Source organism: Triturus cristatus, chromosome 6, assembly GCF_964204655.1.
Source record: "Triturus cristatus chromosome 6, aTriCri1.1, whole genome shotgun sequence".
Taxonomy (NCBI): Eukaryota; Metazoa; Chordata; class Amphibia; order Caudata; family Salamandridae; genus Triturus; species Triturus cristatus.
The window spans coordinates 827,714,071-827,731,110 of record NC_140589.1 but is presented as its reverse complement, the minus strand read 5'-3'; the positions used below and the strand labels follow the sequence as shown (position 1 = coordinate 827,731,110).

Here is a 17,040-nt window from a genome sequence, read left to right as displayed (position 1 = left end):
CACCGTCGTGTGGCAAAAATCCGGTCTTACAAAATAGGAAATGGAGTCCCTAGTCCGTCGAGCTTCTGGCCTGGCTCTATCCGAAATGGCTTGTCGAAGAAGAAAGTTTCCAAAAAACACAAGAACTGCTCGTGGATAATTTTCTTGCTTCCACGTAGGTCTCATAGTGATTGGAGTTCTATGGGCCCGTTGCACCTCGTGCTCCCAATTCCATGAAGAAAGCTCAGGAAGTGTATCCTTGAAGAGTTGGATGATGAAGGCTCGAATATCAGTACCTTCAATATTTTCAGGTATTCCGAGAACGCGTAGGTTGTTACGTCGTAAGCGATTCTCCATGTCCTCGAGCTTCCATCTTACATTACTCAATTCTGCTTCATGTAATCCCACTTGTTTCTGTGTGGCTGCAGCCTCTGCCTCATTAATAACAATACGATCTTCCATTTCTGTCATTCGGGTGTTAAAAGTAGTAACCGATCTTGATAGTTTACGTACTACGCCCTGGACCTTATGCAGAGCGAGTTGTGCTTTGCGTCCATCCCTTGATGTCTCTTCTCGATGAGAGGCAATAGCAAGGAGGACTGTATCCATCACCGAGGAGAGCGTAGCATCCTGTTGATTTGAGGAGCAACGCTGCGTCGGTTGGGAACTGGTGGCATGTTCTTGAGACCCCAGTGCGGTAGGAGGGGAATAATCCCAAGTTAGTCCCTGGGCCCTTTTCTTCCGTATGGTAGCTCTTTTATTTTCCCTGGATTCTGCTGTTCGCGCCTCTTGGTCACTCTCCGTCTCTGAGCCAGTATTGGTTTCAATGTCCAGTTCAGAGTCATCTGACCATCTCGCGTCTTCCATCCCTTCCGATATTGAATAAAAGTCTGAAGGATCCCTGTCGGTATCCGTGGGATCAGGAGTTATCTCACCCCCATCAGCTTTCTCCTTGCCGTCAGGAACCTCCAGTAAATCTCCCAGATTTTTTGAGGTGGCGCCAAGATCTGCAATTTCGTGATCATTCTCTGGCATATTGCAAATAGGTTGGTGTTGCAATACTTGCTCTTCCTGCACAGCCATAGCCACAGTAATTGGGGTTATAGTGACCGTTGGAGTAATTTCCAGTGCTGTTACTGGTGCTGACATGAGTAAGCCTGCTGAGGTAGTCTGTATCGGTGTTGTTAAAGAGGCTAAAGCAACAGTAGACAAAGCAGGAGTATCACACAAGGAAAGATCCTCTGTATCTTGTATTCCAACATTAGGGTCTATCCCAGCCTTTAGATCTTCCATTCCTGCCAATGTAGGCTCCTTGTAAAGCATAGAGCCGTCCACTCCTATACTTATAGCAGTATTCACGTTGGTATTCACTGTTTCCTTGTCCTTGATTAAGCTGTTCTGAGTTTGCCCACCAGGTGCCGCTATAGACCCAGAGATACCTCTCGAGTCACCCGCAGTTAGAGAAGCAGTTGGTTTCACTGATGGGAAAAGCTGAACCTGAGCCGAAGAAGACACTGGGGCGGGAGTCCTCCGTAGCAGTTCAATCACGGATGGCTCAGCTACGGCTACAGGCATACCCAGCTGCTGTCTTGGGGCCCCCGCTGATTTTCCAGCTCCCGCGCCGAGATCTGCAACGCCGCCGCTGCCCTCCTGACGTGTGCCGCCTCGCTTCACTGCAAACTCTTTGTCGCGAAGAGCCTGCTTCGCTGCTCTAGTCTTTGCTGCAGCTGCGGCTATCGTAGCGGCGTTTTTCGGCGCCATGCCAGAGGATACACGGGAGGATACACGGGAGACACTCCGGAAAGGCAGAGCCGGCTGGTCTTTCTCTGGGGGTCCGTCTTGCTTCACGCAAGTAGATACTCCGCCGGCCTGGACACGGGCAATTAATCGAAGTGCAAGCAATCCAATCAGGGAAGTGCAAAATGAGAAACGTAGCTGTGATGGAGTCGGGTCCGAAGCAGACTCCAATGGTTGACCTTCCACTCTGCTCTCGGACATCATACCAGGATCGGAACCCGGGGCTTTAAAGGGGAGCGAGAAATGAGGTAAATCCTTTTATTACATCGTTAGTTTTTCTTAATAACAGCCGGACCTCTTCCTCTCGTCCATATTTTGTTTTTTGGTCTATTTTAGAACGCTGGCTTGGGAGCTGCCTCAAAGCGGTCTAACAAGCTGCCGCCATCTTGCCTTGAAGGGCACCACAGACTCAATGCTCTCCCATAGGTTATCATTGCAACATTTTGCAAGTGTACCTATCAATTGGGAAGAGAGAGAGATTTGGAGTTTGGGCCCAAAACTCAGGATTTAAAAATACATATTTTAGTGAAAGTGGTTTTTAAATTGTGTGTTTGAAAATGCCTCTTTTAGAAAGTGGCATTTTCTTGCTTTATCATCCTGTGCCTCTTCCTGTTGTGGAATCAACATCTGGTTCAGACTGACAAATGGGTTGTTTGTGCATTCACTCTAGGCAGTCACACAAAGGGAGTTGAGCTGTGCCCTGCATATCCTGATGACCCATCACCAGGCTGATGGGCCTTCCTAAGCTAGAGTGGTAGGAGGAGATGTCACATACATCTGAATAGGGCTATGCCTGGCCTCTCACAATGCTGTCTTCAGCCCCCTGGAGTGTGGCTGGAGATAAGACCAGGCAGGACAAGAATGTGTGCACTGCAAAGACAATCATTTGAAGAATGCCTACTTCAAAGGCCAAAAGGGGTATAAGTATTGGGCCTAAAACCGCAGACTTTTAGAACCCTTCCGGAACGAGAGGAGACTCTGTCAAGGAGAAGAGCTGTAAGGAGGAGTACTACCCCTTTGCTGTGTGTTGCTTTGCAGTGGTGGCTTGGAGTTTCTGCTTCTGCTTTGGAGAGGAAAAGGACTGGACTTTGCTGTGTATCCTGCTTGTGAAGTTTCTCAAAGGGCTTGTGCCTGCTTGCGTCCTGTTGGAAGTCTCAGGGTCATCAAAGACTTCACCTACAGCACCTTGACTCCATTGCTGGTAGTTCTGAATTTGCCAAGTGGCGTCAATTCCAGTTCTGGGCCACTGGAGGTGTTTGCTGGGCTGTAACTTCTAGAAAAGGATTCCCGAAGCCATCACAGTGACCGCTTACTGGGTGAGATCAGCACCGATCTCAATGATACCGCAACCCTAGTCTCAGCGACGACGATGCTTCACATTGTCAGCAACAAGGCTGCTTGCACCGTGGCTGTGGACACTGACTTCTACAACCACACAACCCTACTTTTACCGACGACACCGCTTCGCACCGTCACCGACTCCACTGCCTACACTGTAGCCGTGGTCACCGCCCTCGACGGCACCATACCCCTGGTCTGCCAACGATAGCACCACCGACTCTGACATCGTCACCTGTCGCCGCTGCCTGCACTGAAGCCCATCTCACGCCTCGTGAGGAGCACGAGATACCGACCGTGACAACATCGCATCCCTGGGTCAACCGACGACCGTGCTGAACAGACGCCACGCCGCTGCCTGCTCCGAAGCCACGGACACCGTATCCTGAAGTGCACGACACACCGCCTGCGATGACACAGCAGTCATCAGCGCTCCTGACTTCAACTTCATGGCGTTTGATCTGCAAAGCGTGTGACATCAGGTGCTCACCGACTTCCGTACTGACATGCAGCACCGATGCCGCTCAACTCAAGCGACGCCTCACCTCTACACTTCACCACAAGGTCCTCGAGGCCTCTTCAAATCCAAGATACTGTTTGCGGGTCTTCCCAGACACTGTACCCAGCGCTCGACTCCATCCAGGTCGGACTGAGCTGTTAGATTTGTTGGTCACAATTCCGTGATAGCCCTATTTGGCGCTATCAACTTAAAGGAACTGTATTTGCTTTATTCTTTACAAAATCATATATTTCCTTGTGTATGTTGGATTTTTGTCTTTTTGTTTTTGTTTAGATTAAATAAATATTTGCTATTTTTCTAAACAGGTGTGGTGTCCATTTTGTAGTGTTTTCACTGCGTTACTGTGTGTGTTATGTATAAATACTTTACACATTGCCTCTTACATAAGCCTGACTGCTCGTGCCAAGCTACCAAGGGGGTGAGCTGGGGTTATCTTAGCTGTGTAATCCCCTTACCATAACTAGAAGGTAGGGTCCCTACTTGGACAGGTGTATACCACTGCCAACTAGAGACTCCGATTTCTATCACTTATCCATGGCAAGTTGGTACTCTACTCTAAGGTGGCACTCTTGCATCTCCAGAACATACTCCTCTTTTCTTGGTGAGGAATATTGGATTAGCCCGTGGAGTAGAGTAATCAGTAGCTATTGATCAATGGCTTAATTGAAGGTGTGAACAAAGCAAACACAAGGAGATGATGGACGGCGCACTGAAACCTTTCTGACACTCACCCCCCAGTCACAGATCTGGGTTGAATCCATCACCGTTCTTTAGCTCACTTTGCCACCCCAGTTCAGACCCAGCTATATGCAAATCAGTCTTGACCCTGTGCCTCATGGGAACAGTCCAGCCCAAACTGCCAAGCCAGGTCTTCCCTGGAGCGGAAACAAGCATTCTGGGACCGGTTTAAGGGTAACACCTCTCATCAGCTAGGCTAGCTTGAATCCAGTGGCAAAGTGAGCAAGGGACCCACGTCAGGGCATTCCCTGCCAACTTAAAGTGAACAAAGCAAACACAAGGAGATGATGGGTGGAGCGCCAACACTTTTCACACACTCCCAGTCACAGATCTGGGTTGAATCCATCATTGTTTTCAGCTCACTTTGCCACCCATTCATTTTTTCTCAGGTGGACGGTTAAAATTTGCTTTTTTATCATCTCAAAAAGACATTACTATCCTGAAAGTAACCAATATCTCAATACCTTCACTTGCCTCTCGTTTGCAGTTTGAACTAGGCTGGCTGGCTTTCAAGCAGCTCTTCCCAAAACCACCATCTTGTCTGGCCCGGAGACCAGTGGCGTAAAGTAATGATTGAGCCATTTGAAGATATTGAAATTCTATAAAGCTGTTCTTTTTCCATAGGCAATCTATGTTGCAGCACCTCTTTTTGGGAGCTTTCTCCATTTAACCTGAACATTGGCATATGTGAGAGCTGTCTTTATGGAGATGCCTATAACCTAGGGTTATATATGAGATTAAACACTTTGTTCTAGTTTTCTAACACATGTATTGTTGCTAATTCATTGCTTTTTGTTTTGACCTTAGAAACGAAAATGGATGGATGTATATAAAGCCAGATCTATTCCCAATCTGGTTTTACCTTGTGTGGATGCTCAACAACGCTCTCAACATTGGCTGGCTTTTCCCGTGGGATCGAGAGTAAGTCTAAACTGTGATATATCTAGAGGAGTATTCACCATTTAAAGTCATAACAAAAAAAGCTATAAAATGTTCTCAACCAGAGAAACTGAGATACGTCTTGCAGAAGAGGATGCAGACGTTGAGGGTGGTCAGTGGAGCTCTGGTGAAGATGAACTGCTCCTATCGATTACTGCCATCCTATACAATGTGCCAAATACTTACCGTCATCTTTGTTACTCTGCTGAACCCCTGTGCTCTATTACCTACCACCTTAGGTGTGTATAGTTTCCACTAAGCACCGCTTGACATACACTTGGGCCTCCAGGAATCATATCACTACACCAGCGACAGCCAGAAACAAGTACCCCGCTGCCAACATTGAGGAGGAAACGGCAAGCCCGACCCTCAGCAGAGTCTCTCTCTCCACGCCTACCTTGCTAGACCAGGAAAAAGAAAGCAAGAAAAAAGCTAGATAGGTTGACTAGGCTTATCTGAGTCTGATGAGTATCATCCTGTGGAGGAGCAGGTAAAAACAGCAGGGTGTTGTGGGACCTCCATGGTCCTGGATAAGAGGGAGGACTTCAGAGGAAGAACAGAGAATTGTGTAGGGAGTTTTTTGGGGTTTTTCTTTTGCTTGGTGAAATGGTGCCTTGAGGCACACAAACATTTGGAAAGGACTCAGACTGAAAAGAATTGACAACTGACACATTGTGGAGGCTTGTGGTTAGCTGGATAGGTGGAGAGGGGAGGGAGACTGGGGGAATCAACTGACACAGAAGGGAAAGATTGAATGGAAAGTTTCTAGATGGCACCTATAAGGGATACTTTTAGGTGGTAACTCCTCGGATCTTTTTGATGAACATCACTTTGAGATTGTAAGCAGAGTGACCAAAGCCATGCAGGTGAATGTATTCGCTCTGGGGTGGTGGAGGAGAGGCCCTGTATCGCCATTCACCTACCCTCAAATACAAACCTACACCACAAAATATAAGTATGCAGTTTCTCAAAATACATGTGAAATTGTGTATATGTTTTCCCCATAACACAGCAAAGCTGAACGTAGAGCAGAAATTAAACAGGTTATGGTGTATTTGCAGTAGATAAGAGTGACGGTCACAAAATTAACTCTGACTTCAACTCTTAACCCAAGTCTCTGAGACTCGGTACGTGGACTCGAGTTCCCAGCAATGCTCGTATAAAGGGATGGGTGACTCCTCTCGAAAACACAGTTTACTTAATGAGGTTTGCATTAAGAAAGATAGGGATGGGTGGAAATGATGCTGCCTGGGGTGGCATCTGCCGATCTGTCATCATAAATTGCCTTACATGATTTTGATCAGCGAGCTGAGCGATGCATGTGGTTCCCCGAGGGAGTGAAAAGGAAAAACGAATATATGTCGTTACTACGCATTCCGTTGCAACGCATGCCTTTACCACGCATGCGTTACTACGGAATTATTTTTCTACGCATATCCTTTACCTCGATTATTCCTTTACCATGTATTTTTTTTGGGGGGGGAGACCCCCCCAAGCCCCCTTTTTTCTTTTTTTTGCCTTTTTCTCATGTCTTCGCCGACACTAAAAAAAGGACTGAATCAGATGAGGAAGAAGACGTTCCATGAAGACTTTGCTTGCGTGGTAAAGACGATCGTGGAAGCAATACGTTTACGAGGTAAGTGTACCGCTGTAAACGTAACGCGTAGAAAAGCCTTCGTGGTAAAGGCTGTTTCCCGGAAAAACATCAATGGAGGCTTGATTGTTTACCTGCTTGTGGGTGTAGAACTGGATTTTGTGCAGTACTGGGTGCTTAGCCATACACACAGCTTCTCATAGGAAGCAGGGGATAAAGCTCCACCTTGCACGCAGCTCAGTGGCCTGCTGGCTCATGGTGAGAGCAGAACCCGTGGCAGATGCTAGGAGGCCGGGATACTGAGGCAAAACAGAAAATAAGACAAAATGCCCTGGACTGCCATGAGAGGAGGTGACAAGAGTGGAGCTTCACTTTGGCAAGTAATAGAGGGGAGTAGATCTTGCCCCCCTAGACACTGTGAAAGGCAGTATAAAAGATTTGTTTCAGGGAACATACAGACTTTCTTACCAAAAGTGATGAGGTCTCTGAGAAATCTTTAAGGCTTGCTCAAACACTCAAGGAAGTTGGCTGCCCACCGGTTCCTCTCTGCATCGGTACAGAGGGAGCTTGCATGTGCTGATCTATTGATGTTATTGATAAAACAAAGAATGATCAGATAAGCTTATAGGAGGCTCCCCAGCTGAACACCTTTAGAATACTGCTAAGGTAGTGATGCAGGGGGCCATGCTTAGTGTTACTAGTCATAGTGGTCAAGAAGCTCGCTGGCAAAAGGAAAACACGTGTATACAACTTTCAAATCTAGAGCTTGAGTATGGGTTTTTGATCCGCTCGCCTGTGCCTGGATGAGGAAAAGGAGATTTACAAACATTAAGTGGTCAGATGTTGCTTGCATAAAAGCAGCTCAGAGACATTATTGAAAGGGTGTATCATAAGCACTCAATGTTCGAGCATAGTCAGTGGGTGAGACATTGGCCTTTAATATTAGCGAAAAGGACATTACCAATATAGTTTTAGGGTATATAATATCGTTGGTATGATGATAAAACAAATTTGTGGGAATTTTAGATGTCTTTTGGGAATTTTATTCTGAACTTTATAATGAAGACTCAGACTGTTCTGTTGAGTATCCTAGGACATTCTGGCTGTGGCTAAAATGCGTCTTTATGAAGAACTCCCTACTAAATTTGAACAACCCTTTTACATTGGGGGAGAAAATCAATGGAATAAAAGGTCAGCTTGGAAGTAAGTCCACTGGTTCAAAATTAATTCCATCTGAATTTTTAATGGCATGTTAGCCCATTTTTCCTTGATAAAATCAATGGGTTTTTTGAGTAATTAAAGGTCCCTTTATGAAAAATGTAAATAAACATAGTGATATTCCTGGAGAAAAATAAACACCCCAGGAAATGTCCTTCTTACTACCTAATATCCTTTGATTAACACTGGTGTTTTTGAAAGCCTTGAGTAATAGTTTGGCTGGGATAATACATCAATTGGTTTCCCCCATGCAGCATGGATGTATCCCTAGTAGATAGATCACTGTTCATATGAATATGGCCATCTCTATTTTTTGATGTCGCAAACAGCAATTAGAGGTAGGGATGGGATCATCCTAGTAAATACCCAGAAGGCATTCATTAGGGCCGCATGGGTTTTCACTAGTCAAGTTGGGGGTTTGGTTTTAGATTTTTAAAGTTTTATCCAAATTCTCAATGAAAAATGTGTTTATAACTAGTCCCTTTTTTCAAGTCGTGGAAAAAGCAAGCAGAATCCTACCAGCCTTTGCTTAATAGTAGTGAGAGGAAAATTACAGATCACATTGCATCCTTTTCTTCCGACTGGCTATCTCGGTGTTGGGACACTCCATCGCCACCCCCCTTCTGGTATTGAATCAAGAAAGCTATCAAAAATGGCTGCTCACCTTGTAACTCCCTGTCATCCTCTGACACCCAAAGACATCTGTATCTGGTGGCATGTAGACACTTTATACACCTCACCGCCAAGACACAATACTGCGGTTTTAGGGAGAAGGAGGCATCTGTATCGATCTGCATGGCTGCCACTCTTTATTTGACAATGCTAGCACTTATCAGCAGATCTGCTGAATTTTCATTGGGACAGTACCAGCTCTTCTCAGCAGAGGTGCTCTTATGACCAAGTAGCTGATCTTCTTGCCCATAGTGTAGTATGTTTGATGGAACAGTAGCAGCACTTCCCAGCTCTTAAACACTGAACCCCTGACTAGTTCTGTTAATTTGTCTATATAGTGAAAATGCCACACTATCTCCATGCACCTATTGTTCCACTTCTTCTTTTACAGGTATATCATTCCAGCCCTGGTGTTCCTGGCATTCATTGCCTTCACAAACTGCTGTGTCCTCATCATCTCTTACCGCGCACTGTACATTAATGGCTTATGGCTGCAGAAGTCTAGAAAAATAGACCTTTGGCTCATCCGGATTCTCGTAAGTTCCTCTTTATTGTTAATATAAGGATTGTGTGCAGTACCACACCATTAGCTACTTCACAGATATCTGTTGAATAAAATAAAAACCAACAAACAAACAAAATAAAATGTGCAGGTGCCCAATTTTTTCTTATGGCCCATTGCTGAATGCCAGGGTTGCCATTACTAAGGAAGCTTAGTCTTGAATCCACCCCATGCTTCTTTCCTCCACCACTCTACACTTCTTGTTTCTTTATCTCACTTTTTGGGCCTTGCCTACAGGCAGCTTTTAGGGGTATGTTGTCAAAAAGGCATATTGTGTCCTGCACTAGTACATTTTTGTGCCAGCCTGTTTCTTGGCACAGACTTTCTTTCTTGGCAGTCTCATTTGCTTGCTTCCTATTCAATGGCTTTCCTCCTCCTTGTGTTTTTCCCTCCTCTGGAGCACAGTTTCTTTACCAATCTTTTAATTGGATGGCTTTTATCCTTCCACTGCTTACATATAGGGAACTACTTTTTGCTGTCTTTCATCACTTTATGGGATTGCAGGAATGTTATTTTGCCCTCTCTTCCTTATTAGCTGCTTCCACCTAAATGCTCACTCCACCCCGTGTTACTCCCTCCTCAGCCTTCCTGTATAGTTGCTATATCTTTTCTTTTTTTACATTTATTTCTCCCTCTCACCTCAGGCTCCTACCTTGATCATGCAACCCCCCCCCCTCCATCTCTTGTTGCCCACGCCTCTGTGTTTCACTCATTGTGCTCATTTAAGAAATGCTTTTACAAAATATTTTGGAGGGCTCAGCTGCTTCAATTTGTTGCCAGAATACTCCTTTTTTTATGTTTGTGTACATTTGACTTTCTTTATATTTACTGCTCCATGATTGGCGCCCGTTGTCTTGGAACGGCGAGTAAAAACAAAATGGATGCTGAACTATGCCATATGTGAATGCGTGGTGAAGCATGCAGGCATTTAACACAGCATGCCTAGTCGACTTGGCATCATGATGCATATGCCCACAAGTGTGATGACTTATGCCTATGTTGACTTTTGTTTTGTTTTTATTCTTTCCTCTTTTTGCCATATGCTGCTTTGCCAGTTGGTTTGCTGAAGGCTAGACCTATTGACTTTGCCATAATTGTTTTTTAATTTTCTGCTTTCCCTGTGAATCGCTGTTTTCTTGTGTTTCTCTTCCTCCTCCTTTCTCCTGTTTCTGCCTTTCTCTCTCTTGCTATGGGTCAAAGATGATAAAAAATCCTTATTGGTCCGCAACGACTGGCACAAATTAAACGACAGTTGAATAAGGACGATGGCAGGAAGTCAGAAAGTGGTCTGATTTAGGGAGTTATTTCCTGTCTTTCATTTCTCAGTTGTATTCAGTGTTCAGGCGACTCTTGAAGCTAATGTAGCATGGTTGTGCCTGGAGGTGTAGACTCACTTGAACTACTTCACATATTTGGTGTAAATTTTTATGGTAACATCAAAAACTAACTATCGTATCATGCTTATTTTCTGGCATGGATGCTGGATTGTGACGAAGAAAATGTTTAGAAATATTTAAAGATACTTCCTGGGCACCTCGCAGAGGAAACAATGATGCTTCCTGTAAGTTGTCAGTTTGAGTACTATAGGTTTGGCTTGAATGTTACCCTTTAGGGCCCCTATTGTGCATCGGGGCAAATAGGTAAAACTAGGTAAAGTACATTTTTGGGTGGTGATGGAGTAAAGTCTCTAAAACATGTGTAGATTGGTCTATTTTGTGCATGCTAAGAAAACATGCACGCCACGGGCACTTGAGTGTGAAGAATTAAAACCAAATGCACAACATTGAGGAACTCAACGCCTATAGAATTTGCAGAACACAAAGCAGCTACAAGAGTAGGTAAAAAGTTACTATCACTCAGCGCCTTATCTGTAGAGGGTGAATACTACTGTTGGCTGGTGTAAGCTGGTTATAGTTGCACAGGCACAGGCATTTTCACTTGTACAGTTGGAAAGGAGAGGGCATACAAGTTTTCCCCCTAAAAAAGCTGTGTAGTCCCCATAGTCGAATAGCTGTATAGTCTCTATCGTCTGTGCATGGTTAGGTACACGTGTTGTGTGGGGGCTGGACAGACTATGAATGGTAATTGGTGTCTATATAGGAGCCAATGCGGTGAGCCTACAGAAGTTGACAACCAGTAGCGGCTGCTACCGACCAGGGGTCAAATGTGGGGCAGGAGGAGGAAAGGGAGAGGAATAATAAGAAAAAGCACTTACATCTTTACCGCTGGCCGCCCCCTATTCTTTCTCCATCCTCCTCTCGGCAGGAAGTGCACAGCCTCCCAGAATCCCCTGACCAATCAAAATGCTGCCTTAGCAGCGTTGTAATTGGTCAGAGCGCCATGGTTCAGCGCTTACACCGGGGCTGGCAGGCTGTGCATGTTCTCAGCCAGCGTGGATAACTTGCAGAGTGCGCATGTGGCTTTGGACGGCCCAAGACTGCCGGCCAAAGCATCATGCGCACTTTAGGTGCTGCCACCTCCATCCTGACTTCAGCTTCAAGCTGAATACAAAAAACGATATGATAATAACAAGCGTTATTATCATTTTATGTTTTGTATTCTGCTGGCAGCTGAAGCAGTTGGGTGACGTTCCTCTACCTTAGCGGAGGAGCCACCACTGTTGACAACCAGTTTCCCTGAACAAAAAATCCAGAGTTGACTGGTAGGTTGAGGGAATCTACATCAGTCCCTGCATATTCAGTTTCTTCCTCCCCTGTACTTACAGCTCCCTCATTCCCACTCAGGGCCTGCTTCTAAGGCAGAAGGTGAAACTGGTGTAGATTTTTTCTTAGATGAGATTGATACTCTGAGGTTCAGCATCCCCAGGGCCAAATTCCAGAGTGAATCTGAGATTTTACTGTGTGCAAAGTAAATGGTAAGCATTTTGATTTAAATTCTGACATTTCCTCAGATAGCTTTTATGTTGTTTTAAGTATACAACTACTCCTCTATTTGCCCTTCTTCTCAATGCAGAATCTCCTCTTGATCGAGCAAGTCTGCCACAACTGATCTTCAATGCATTTAGGTTAGGTGCAAAATCCTCACAAACTTTCAGGGGAAAATATTGGTATTGGGTATCAGTGATACACATGTACGCAGTTGTACACATTCAGCACCCTGACATGTAGAAACACTGGCTGACCATGCATAAGGAGAGTGCCAATACACTGTAAGTTTTGCTCACCCACAAGATGCCTCCTGTAGAGTGTGATAAGGCATGCTACCTGAGGTCAGGTGGATAGGTCACTATTCATCATGTGCCAAAGTAAAATACACGACAACAAGAAATACTATTTGGGAGACACAGACATGCTAATAGGGAAACAAGACAACAGAGGGGTCGGGTGGATAGGAGATAGTAACAGACAGTGGTTGTAGACCAGTGGAATTTGTCCATGTTGTGTTGTCATTGTAAATGTGGTCTAAATATCCAAAATTGACTGCCGGGGAGGCATCACAAAATTCCACCATATTTCCTTGTTAACTTTATAATTCAGCAGCATGGAGGTTCAGAACAGAATATTCAATCCAATTACCATCCCCTATGCATTTTTACTTTTAGACCCCTTCCTCTTGAGAGCTGAATACTCACTCTTCTCACAGCAATTGAGAGTAGTCTTCTTCAATAGCTTTTTTCACTCAACACACAGTAAAACACCTCGCAGAGTGCTCCCAAGGCTGCCCACCTCATAATAGTGTTACGATCTTGGCCATGAGGAGCTCGATGATGAAGAATGTCGGTTAAGGTTTTAAGTACTTTTTTAAAAAGAGACATCACACAGTGGGGCAAATGCAGTAAACATTCGAGTCTACCTTATCCCAATTTAGGAATCTGTAGACACTCTGTTTTTTTCCTTGGTGTTCTTGTACCCAATATCCTATGTACCTATTTATAGCTTCGGAGGGTTTATTGGACATTTTTGTCCTTTGCTTCTCACTGGCGTTTTAGAGATCCAAATATCTAAGTCAGTTTTTGCCCCTGGGATACTAGCTCTTTTATAAAGCACAGTTGTGAGCACAGCATACAATTTTGAACTAAACATTATGCTAGGTCCATTAAATCACAGTATCTCACATACAGGCACCAGTGAATGTATTCCCTTTGATGGTCACCCAGTGGTAATGAAGGGGGTCAACATTGCAAGGTGGAGTAAGTCGGGTCTTAGTCATTGTGCTTAGGATAATACAGTGAAAATAAGCCTTTTGCCAATAACTCCTCATGTGTTAAATAGCTTAGGTCTACCTTACAGCTATTTATTGTAGACATCATCCAAACACAATTTCTTAAACTTTGTCTGGAGTGTCAACTACAACCCAGTCTTTTCCATCAGAACACTTAAGGTTCCAACCACCTTTGGATGATTTGAGTTTCCTGACCTTAAGAATTACCTCAAGGCATTTATCCTGTGTTAAGCTACATATAGGCTTCAAACAATTCAGACATCCCTAATTGTGTCTCAATAGAAAATGATGTCCTCCGGTGACTGTTTACAATCTTCATTAACAGCTAATAAGCGCAGAGTGCACTCTTGCTTTATGGTTACGGTTAAGACCACACATTCCACATTGTGTTATGTGGGTGCAGAGTTGCAAGTAAACTCCAGACTCCTCTTGCTGTCTTCAATTTGGGACATTACTGAAAGCTGCTGTGCAGGTAAGAAAATACATTGGCAAGAGTGGATTGAAAAAGGAATACACACCATAAGTCAAGTAATAATCAGTGGTTCTGTTATTCTATTCAGTGTTTGATAGAAGGCTTTTTTATATCTCCCCATTAGTGAAGTATAAATAAAGAAACTATATAATTGTGCCGAAAGCTGTAATGCCACTAGTGAATGAGGACTCAAACAAGGCTGATATAATTCTCTAAATAATAGGATTGCTAACCGGCCAATTCTATTGGAAAACTTCAATATCCAAAATAATCTAACTTACCCCTGCAGTAAAGTTTATCCTGTTTAGGAAAAGAGAGAACTGGATGGAAAATTGAACTCAGAATTCAAATCCCAAATGCAGCTTGCCAAACTTACTAAACATCAGCCCACATGGAGCAATGCATTCAGCAAAGAATCATACTGTGTAGCTGTTGGACGCCTTAATAAAATGCAAAACTTGAATGTGATTATTCACTGTGCTGTGCTCTCAAGCTAATCTCACTCGTATGGTAGAAAAGGGCCACATAGAACAAGGAATTTGTTACTGTACGTTACTTTGTTTTAAATCACAAAATCGATGTAGATCATTCGATATTCTTCTTCAGTGACCTCTCCACATTTTCCAGTTTGACACCGTTCCATGAGAAATGGCTTGTAAAAGCTCTTTAGTAGCAATAAGTCTTCATCAAGTGTCTTATGTTTGGTTTCAGGGATTGTCATCCCTCTCTGTTTGGGGAAACTCCACTACCACTTTTCAGAGTTAGATGTTCCAAAAGAATACTGGACTGAAGGATAAATTCTGTACCTTAAAGTATTTTCATGGCGCAATCTCATTTCTTCAAAAGATGAATTACACATGAGCTCCTTCCACTAAGTGCTTAAATGTGTCGCCTTGTTGCTTATTATGAGACGACTGTAATATAGCCTTATAGCCCGCCGTAGCGGGCTATACCGGCTGTTAAAGGCCCGCTGCAGTGTTAAAGGCCCGAGCCGAAGGCGAGGGACTTTAACAAAGCAGAGGGACTTTAAAAGCCGGTATAGCCCTGCTACGAAGGGCTATAAGGCTATTAGAACATTCTGCCACTAGAGGGCAGAATGTTCTAACAAAACAAAGCCTTCAGGGAGCGAGTGGGGATTGAAATCCCCTCAGGCTCCCTGAAGTCTTTGTTCACAGCCAGAGCTGTGAACAAAGACACATTGGAATGTTGGAGCTCCGGGCTTATGCCAGCCATTATAAGCCCGGAGCACTCCATTGTTTTCAATGGAGCTCCCAACATTCCAATGTTCTAATACATTTTGTGTTTCAATAAAAACAAGCATTGGCATAGCCAATAGGTCTCGAATTTTGGACCTTATAAGTGTTTAGCCATGCAACAGTTGTATAACTAAATACTTATAAGGTCCCAAAAGTGAGACCTATTGGCTATGCCAGGCAGCCGCGAAAGTGATCGGGATCAAACTTCAAAGCGGCCGTGAAAGTGAAAGTAATCGCGGTAAAGCGCGGTGCGCGCGCCCGCGCATATACACTGTAGCTTTAGGCTGGCCTGGTAGCACTTTTTGGAGCCCTCTCAATAAGTCTCGCCAGACCAGCGCATGCGCTGGGTCAGGCGAGACCTAAAAAGGAGAGGACTCAGTGCATCGTTTATTAGGGGCTCCCTAGGCACTGGTGCAGTAGGTTATTTCAACTAGGCATTGGATCTCCAGAGATTCATGCAAACGAGAATGAATACATAGGAAAAATGACCCTTTTTTTCGTAATGTTATTCATACTTTTAAGATCTTAATTATTTTGTAGGTCCATAATGGAATCGCAGTTTATGCTACATGGACAACTATAGCCACACTTTTCCGTTGTGTTAACGTACAGTGGAGATGTGGCCAACGCGACTTCGACTACGGTGGCATTAGCAATTTTATCCTTCGAGGTTGTTTTATGGTATGTGAAGTCAATGTATTTAATAAAAATATACAGCTTTCCTTTGATCATTGCACTCTTCAAATTAAGGAAACATTTCCTGTGGCAGAAATTGCACTTGTGTTTCCTAATGCTTTGAGGCATTTTTTAGTAACCCAGAGGCTCTGTGACAAGCTGCTTTCTCCAGCAACTGTTGTTTTATTTAAATTAAAGTTGATAATCTACCACTGTATGGTTAGCCCTACATTTGGAGTAGATTTCTGACTTGCAGGGGATTAAGAAGAATCCCAGGCTTGTTAGTATAAATGTATGTCAGTTGATTTCCAAGCATTAATCTAATTTTTCCGAATTAATTCATGCTTATTTCCCACAAGTCTGAAAATTTGAGAGAGCAAATTCTTCGGTAATGTAGCTTTAAAGAAATCTATAGCAGGGAGAGTATTTTCTTCTCTGTAAGTTCTCTGTGAAATATGTGTGGGTTACTTGTTGGAGTGGACTTCAATTCTGGCAGCTACTAAAAGGCATAAGGGTCCCTGATGAATCTGCTTCCCTGTTACCTAGGGAACATGCAGTGGGGTATGCGCACATACTGGGGCTTATTTACAAGTCACTTTTAATATGGGAAAAAGTGATGTACTGGCGGCACAAGGGGTTTGTAAAAAGGCCCCAGAGTGTATGTGGAGCGATGCTGCTGCCTCCAAGCAGAAGAAGGAATTTCTGGGTCTTTTCCCCACGACAACTCCTTTAAAAGGAAATTAGAAAGTACTTTTTATGAGTTTTATCGTGTCAGTAGAAACAAAGAATCAGCCAACAGGGTGGCTTCAAACATCTGCAAAGAAATAGACAGACAATAGTTTACTCTCTCAAACTCACTCTGTATGTTAAACATATAGCGTTATATGGTTTATTACATTTAAAATAATCGTTTATATAACAGACAATACAAATAAGTGTTTTTGGAACTTAATTGTTAATTGCTTCTTCCTAACTTAGTTGCACTCATGTTATCAACCTTAGAAGAATGAAACATTGGTGAAAAACCTATCTTAATGTTTATCCTTGAGGCTTACAGGCTGCTGTTTGTAGCTAACACATAACCCTCCGAGCTATTTT

The 17,040-nt window shown here is 43.9% G+C and overlaps 1 pseudogene across 1 annotated transcript in view; it reads left to right on the top strand.

Moving 5' to 3' along the window:
* Positions 1 to 2,019: 2,019 nt before the first annotated feature.
* Positions 2,020 to 17,040, top strand: part of LOC146817940 (uncharacterized) — a 32,588-nt pseudogene continuing 17,567 nt past the window's right edge. Inside the window, exons 1-4 of the transcript XR_014962856.1 lie at positions 2,020 to 2,024; positions 5,180 to 5,293; positions 9,187 to 9,331; positions 15,808 to 15,948. The product of XR_014962856.1 is annotated as an uncharacterized LOC146817940 (transcript). The remainder of the gene's footprint in view (positions 2,025 to 5,179; positions 5,294 to 9,186; positions 9,332 to 15,807; positions 15,949 to 17,040) is intronic.